Source organism: Hemibagrus wyckioides, linkage group LG26 (genome assembly GCF_019097595.1).
Source record: "Hemibagrus wyckioides isolate EC202008001 linkage group LG26, SWU_Hwy_1.0, whole genome shotgun sequence".
Taxonomy (NCBI): domain Eukaryota; kingdom Metazoa; phylum Chordata; class Actinopteri; order Siluriformes; family Bagridae; genus Hemibagrus; species Hemibagrus wyckioides.
In genome coordinates this window covers 2,652,311-2,659,690 of record NC_080735.1, presented here as the reverse complement: position 1 = coordinate 2,659,690, position 7,380 = coordinate 2,652,311, and positions in this window count along the sequence as shown.

Genomic DNA, 7,380 nt, shown 5'->3' with positions numbered 1-7,380 from the left:
AGGTTTCTGGAAATTTAACATTATAATTAGTTCAGAAGTGTGATTAATCTGTCAGTTGTACAGTTAATGTGTATTTACCCATGGTTATGTAAGTTTATTCAGATTATTAATCTCAAGTTTATTATGTTGTAATATTTATTAATGTATTATTAATGTAATATTATGTTTAGATGCTTAGATTTGTCCATGTTATTATATTTATTCTAGACTCACTTAGTTTATGTATATTTCTCCTTTCTTTGTTCAGACCACACACTTACCAACATGTACACTCTCAGAAAGAAAGGTACAAATCTGTACCTTTTAAGGTACAAGTGGCCATCACTGGGGTGCTACCCTGACGGGTACAATTTTGTACCTCTAGTCATACCTTTATAACATGTTTTGGAAACATAATTTTACCCTAAGGAACTAATGTGTACTTTTAAAGGTACCATTATATTTGACCCTTTTTTCTGACAGTGTATATTAAAGTCATTTAATTGGAGTTCCTGTCTCCATGTCCTCACTGACACTCCATGGCAATGGCCAAGTCTACCTAGCAACCAGTCCACCTTTAATACATTTACCTTTACTGCGGCCAAACTTAAATTGTCAATGTGAGTTTAATGCATAAACCCCAGATGTAATTATTTGTATTAATAAGTCAAGCTTTTGAAAGTATTAGTTTATCCACAGAATAAATAAACAACACTGCCCAAGAAGATGGGATAAATGATTTTTCATCCGAATAATCAAATGTTTGTGCTTGTGAAAGAGGATAAATGCACTTCGGAGATTAAAGAATAAATAATATATAAATAATTGTTCAACTGAATATTAATAAAGCAACCCAATATTATTGTTGAGCTGTTCATATGCATTTCTACTTTGATCCAAGAAAGGTTTAAACTTAGAACAATAAACGTTTCATATTTTTGCTTTAGTCTTGTGCAAACAGTTCACTCTGTTCTCAACTCTTCATGTTTTATGGCAAATATGATCATAAACTATACCCTTTGTACAGCCTTCTCTGGAAGGGATTGTTTTTGCCATTTTAGGTGGAATAATCTGCTGAAGAACCAGTGCTTAGTAACATTTATTTATTTATTTATTTATTTATTTATTTATTTATTTATTTATTTATTCATTCATTCATTCATTCATTCATTCATTCATTCATTCATTCATTCATGCATTTGTTTATTTTTTTCAGTCTCTGGATCAGTGCAAAATGTTCTTTTGGCTGCTCCCTTGGGGTCACCAAAACCGAGGTGAAGTTAGTTTTTGTTTGGATTCTGAACAGATATTCAGCAGCGTGTCACTTAGGGACCATAAACAAACTGAATGACACAAAACTCAGCAGTTTTTTATTAGTAAAAAACAAAAAACAAAATAGTATTTATTTAATTGCTTCCACACCATGTGACCCAGTGACTCCAGAATTGTTTTAGTACAAGAGGTAAATAAAGACCCCCCTATTTTATTGCATTTGAGGGCTTTTGAGGGCTATATTTTATATTATATTGTTATGAAAAAATGTGTTTTTATCAATTTTTAATGGAAAATTTATATTTTTTTGAACAGCCTCCACAACACTAAACCTAGCCAGCATTGGACCTCATAGCCCTTATAAACTGTATATGAATTTCAACCTCCCACTTGGAGGTTAAAAAAGTGTGTAGTTGTGGTGCAGGCACTCCTGCAGTGGGTTAACTAAGGTAATGATGAATCATTTAACTAACCAGCTACCAATCCACTACTAATCAGGCTGTTAATTTTTATTACCCGGGCCACCCAGTCCACAATCATAACAGCGGTTAGCATATCACTAGACTCTAGAAAAAATAAGCATATAAGACAAAAGATATAAAATTGTGAAGGTGTTAATAAAATATAAATGAGATTAAAAAGTTGTTTGTGTTATTTATCTAGTGTTGTAATATAATTGTCATTGGGCTTGGAGTCACTATGTAGCCAGTCGTTTGGAAAATGTAAGTTTAGTGGCTTGTATTTTGACTATAAATTATAATAATTAGTAACAGATGAATAAATAACTTTGTGAGTGGGTTAACTTCATTAAGACTTATTTTTTTGTTTAATTAATGTTTAGAGTTGAGTTAATATTGAGTTAAAGAATGAGTTAATATTCACTGAGTAATGATTCGTGTCAGAAGTTCATACTAATTGTTGTAGGTTGGGAGATCTGCTTCAACTAGGTCATGTGGTATGGAAGCTATTGAAAAAAAAAGTGATTTTGTAACTTATTTACGGTCGCTAAGTGACACACCATTCTTCACCTCAGTGGTGTCGTCCAATCGTGGATCATCCAATCCACGTTTTTGATTTTGACGCAATTTTTACATCGGATGCGACCCTCCCATTTATCTTGGATTGGCACTGAGAGTTAACTCTTTAGTGGCTGTGTTATTTTTTCTGCCTGGGAATCGAGTCCAGACTGTAACACAGTGAGAACACAGGATTCTTGGTTTTAAAGCAAGTATTTTTCAAAAACTTGTCTATTCTCAAGTTCAGTTGTTCTATCTGTTTGATAGAACATTTGGAAGAATGTTAAGATTAGTGCATTGTTAATTGTTAACTGTTAATTATAAATGTTTTTTTTTAAAATAAAAACACTGACAGGCAATTTACTGCTGTTTGCTCTTTAAAAATGTTTTAAAACCTCTACAAGAATAGGCCTATGTTGTTATTATTAATTACTTAATGACCTGTAATTAAAAAAAACACTTATATAAATAATATTTACATAAATATTATATAAATACAGTATTAAAATCAGTTATTAAAGTATTATCCTGTAAAAATACAATGGATTGCTGTAGACAATACCATTCACCACTGTAAAATGATGTGACAAAATAGGACATTGTATTTAGTAATAACCAACTATACTGTAAATGTTGAGTGTGGTAGTAAAATAGAGTAGATACTGTAAACAGTGTGGAAATCTTACACTGTAACTGTCCGGAAAGCCTAGGTGTAATGTCACAACTTGCATTGCCTCCTCAGAACCACCAGAGTGAGTCCTCTCCTGAGTTTTGGCTCACTTCCTGGGTCAAAGTTACTTCCGGTATTACGAACATTTAAACAACGTGCACGCTGGCTTCAGCGCGCAGCATTGCACGGAGGTGCCGCCTCTGGGGCTACCTTACTAAATACTTTGCTGCAGGTGGATCCAGCAGATACACCATTATCTTGTTGAGGAACTGTGGCTGCCCACCCTGCCATGCACCATCCTACTCCGTATTACTGCTGTGGACAATCACCCCATTGGGGAGGGTTACATTATCCACCAGTTCACCCCATTCAATCTCCAGTTTGGATTGTTTCACACTGAGGAAATATTCTTATACGTCATTTCTTCTGCTAACCCTATCATTTTGGGTTTCCCCTGGCTATGGTTACACAACCCACAACTGTCATGATGTAACAAGGAGCTTACTCAATGGTCCCCCTACTGTCTACACCACTGCCTGCAAAACCATCTGTCACGTCCATGTCTTACTACCTCTGTGGAAAGCCACCAGATTACTGCCACATCGTCCGTGGGACTGTTCCATGCCCAATGTCTAACACCATGCCTCCAAAGTGCCAGGTATACCCATATTTTCAGGGATATATTTATCCCTGAAAGCAAGGCAATTGAGGATTACATTTAAAAAGCCCTGGCAGCTAGTTATATCTGACCAACCACCTCCCCTGCCACTGCTGGACTCTTCTTTATCAAAAAAAAGATGGTGGACTTTGCATCAAAAATCGAGGAGTGGACTCAATCATGGTACGCTACCTGTTCCCACTTCCTCTAGTCCCAGCTACCTTGTAACAGCTTCAGGAGGCATAAGTCTTCACCAAGCTTGGCACAATGGTACAATCTCATTCTGTTCATTGCTTGATTCCATTTCATGGTAACCATTCTACCAGGAACTAAAAACAGCAAAGCAGATGCCCTCTCATGGTGCCATGACCCGGTGCACCAACCGTTATCCCCAAAACCTATACTACCTGCTGTTGGGACATTATGGAAGAGTTACAACAGGCCCAACAGTCTGATCCACCACTGCCAGAATGCCCTTCCTACGAGCAATATGTTCATACTAGCCTGCAATCTCAGGTGATTCAGTGGGTCCATACAGCACCCAGTTCAGACCACCCGGGTATTCAGATAACCATATCCCTTCTCCCAAATGCCTTCTGCTGGCCTGCTCTGTCCAAGGAAGTGGAAGCATATGTCAAAGCCTGCCTAGTCTGCACCCAATTCAAAGCTTGCCATCAGCTCCCAGCAGGGCTTCTAGAACCCCTATTCCTCAACTACCCTGGTCACATCTCTCCGTGGACTTTATCACTGAAATCCCCAACTCCTGCAGATATACCACCATTCATGTCTTATACCCTTAAAAAAAAAGCATTACCTACCACCATGGAGACTGTCTGAGCATAGTTCCACCATGTATTCAGTGTTAATGATAGATAGATAGATAGATAGATAGATAGATAGATAGATAGATAGATAGATAGATAGATAGATAGATAGACAGACAGTTAGGCAGATAGATAGATAGATAGATAGATAGATAGATAGATAGATAGATAGATAGACAGACAGTTAGGCAGATAGATAGATAGATAGATAGATAGATAGATAGATAGATAGATAGATAGATAGATAGATAGATAGATAGATAGATACACTATATTGCCAAAAGTATTCGCTCACCTGCCTTGACTCGCATATGAACTTAAGTGACATCCCATTCCTAATCCATAGGGTTCAATATGACGTCGGTCCACCCTTTGCAGCTATAACAGCTTCAACTCTTCTGGGAAGGCTGTCCACAAGGTTTAGGAGTGTGTTTATGGGAATTTTTGACCATTCTTCCAGAAGCACATTTGTGAGGCCACACACTGATGTTGGACGAGAAGGCCTGGCTCTCAGTCTCCGCTCTAATTCATCCCAAAGGTGTTCTATCGGGTTGAGGTCAGGACTCTGTGCAGGCCAGTCAAGTTCATCCACACCAGACTCTGTCATCCATGTCTTTATGGACCTTGCTTTGTGCACTGGTGCACAGTCATGTTGGAAGAGGAAGGGGCCAGCTCCAAACTGTTCCCACAAAGTTGGGAGCATGGAATTGTCCAAAATGTCTTGGTATGCTGAAGCATTCAGAGTTCCTTTCACTGGAACTAAGGGGCCAAGCCCAGCTCCTGAAAAACAACCCCACACCATAATCCCCCCTCCACCAAACTTTACACTTGGCACAATGCAGTCAGACAAGTACCGTTCTCCTGGCAACCGCCAAACCCAGACTCGTCCATCAGATTGCCAGATGGAGAAGCGCGATTGGTCACTCCAGAGAACGCGTCTCCACTGCTCTAGAGTCCAGTGGCGGCGTGCTTTACACCACTGCATCCGACGCTTTGCATTGCACTTGGTGATGTATGGCTTGGATGCAGCTGCTCGGCCATGGAAACCCATTCCATGAAACTCTCTGCGCACTGTTCTTGAGCTAATCTGAAGGCCACATGAAGTTTGGAGGTCTGTAGCGATTGACTCTGCAGAAAGTTGGCGACCTCTTCGCACTATGCGCCTCAGCATCCGCTGACCCCGCTCCGTCAGTTTACGTGGCCTACCACTTCGTGGCTGAGTTGCTGTCGTTCCCAAACACTTCCACGTTCTTATAATACAGCTGACAGTTGACTGTGGAATATTTAGGAGCGAGGAAATTTCACGACTGGATTTGTTGCACAGATGGCATCCTATCACAGTTCCACGCTGGAATTCACTGAGCTCTATGAGAGCGACCCATTCTTTCACAAATGTTTGTAAAAACAGTCTGCATGCCTAGGTGCTTGATTTTATACACCTGTGGCCATGGAAGTGATTGGAACACCTGATTCTGATTATTTGGATGGGTGAGCGAATACTTTTGGCAATATAGTGTAGATACTTTATTCATCCCAAAGGGAAATTCACAGTTTCCAGCAGTATCCACAAACACAGGTAATAGATAAAATAGGAAGGAATTTAACAAAAATACTAAAATACCCAAATTAGGGTACAAAAATAACAAAAATATATCAAATAACAATATATAAAATATTACAAAATATAGCAGAATATAACAATATAAGAAAATATATCAGAAAAATACTAAATACAGAGATTTAGGAATAAATATGGAGAATTAGATGAAAAACAAGTAATGTGCAAGACAAGTGTTTAAGGTTACAGACCGATTCGATGTGCAAAAACTGTTATGTGCAAAAACTGCGTGTTTATGAGTTCTGTGCAAATCTCAGTGTATTGAGAGTTCTGTATAAACTGGAGTGTATTGTGTGTAGTGTGTGGTGTGTGTTTTATTGTACAGTCCAGTACAGAGAGAATGTCTCCCACAGGACATTGTATCAGACAGATGAACACAGTTCACCTCTCAAGTCTGGAGAGCATTCTGCTGCCACTTAGACATCAACATAAGCCTCACCTCAAGTTATCACCATCAATCAAAAAGCCAAATGGAACGGCTCAATCAAGAAATCAGCTGCTATCTCAGAACTTACTGTAATAAAGAACAGCGCAAGTTTCTCCCCTGGGCTGACTATACACAAAATTTTCTCACTCATCCGCAGGATTGACACCCTTTCAATGCCAGCCCCTATTTTCCCCTGGTTTAATGAACCATTGAATGTCCTGGCTGCAAACAATTGGATTGTTCTTTTCATTGCAGACATTCTTGTATACATTTGATCTAAAAATCTGGTTTCACTAGAATTTTCCCAAACAAAAGAATTAATGGTTTGTTGTGCTTTAAAAGGGTGTATTTGCATTATTTTGATATTATATTCTAATTATATCAGTGGCAAAGAGTTGTCTTAAAATGACAATTATTTCTGGAACAATATATCATTCAGCAAAAGTAGTTCTCGTGACAGACCTAATTTGGGAAGTGAAATTATACAAATAGTCATATGCGTGTGATTGGCACCATTAAAACAACTCCCAAGTAGATACTAGTAGTAAACACACACAGTATCTCAGTCCAGCACAACACTCCAAGGTAAGTGAGTCCAATGTTCTGTCCAATGTTTGTAACAATTACAACAAATTCTCTTATTACAAAATATAATAGTACACATTATTATTATTATTATTATTATTATTATTATTATTATTATTATTATTATTATTATTATTAAAATTATCATTATCATTATAATTTGTCAAACAGGTGACACAATACAAGGGGAAAAACATTACCTAATTATATTATCCCTTGGGGGCATTTATTTTGCTGACATAGTTTACACACTGAAGAGATTTTGGAGTACTGTGTTAGGCAGTGTTTCTCATCAAAATATCAATCAGGGAATGGGATCCAGTAATTCCAC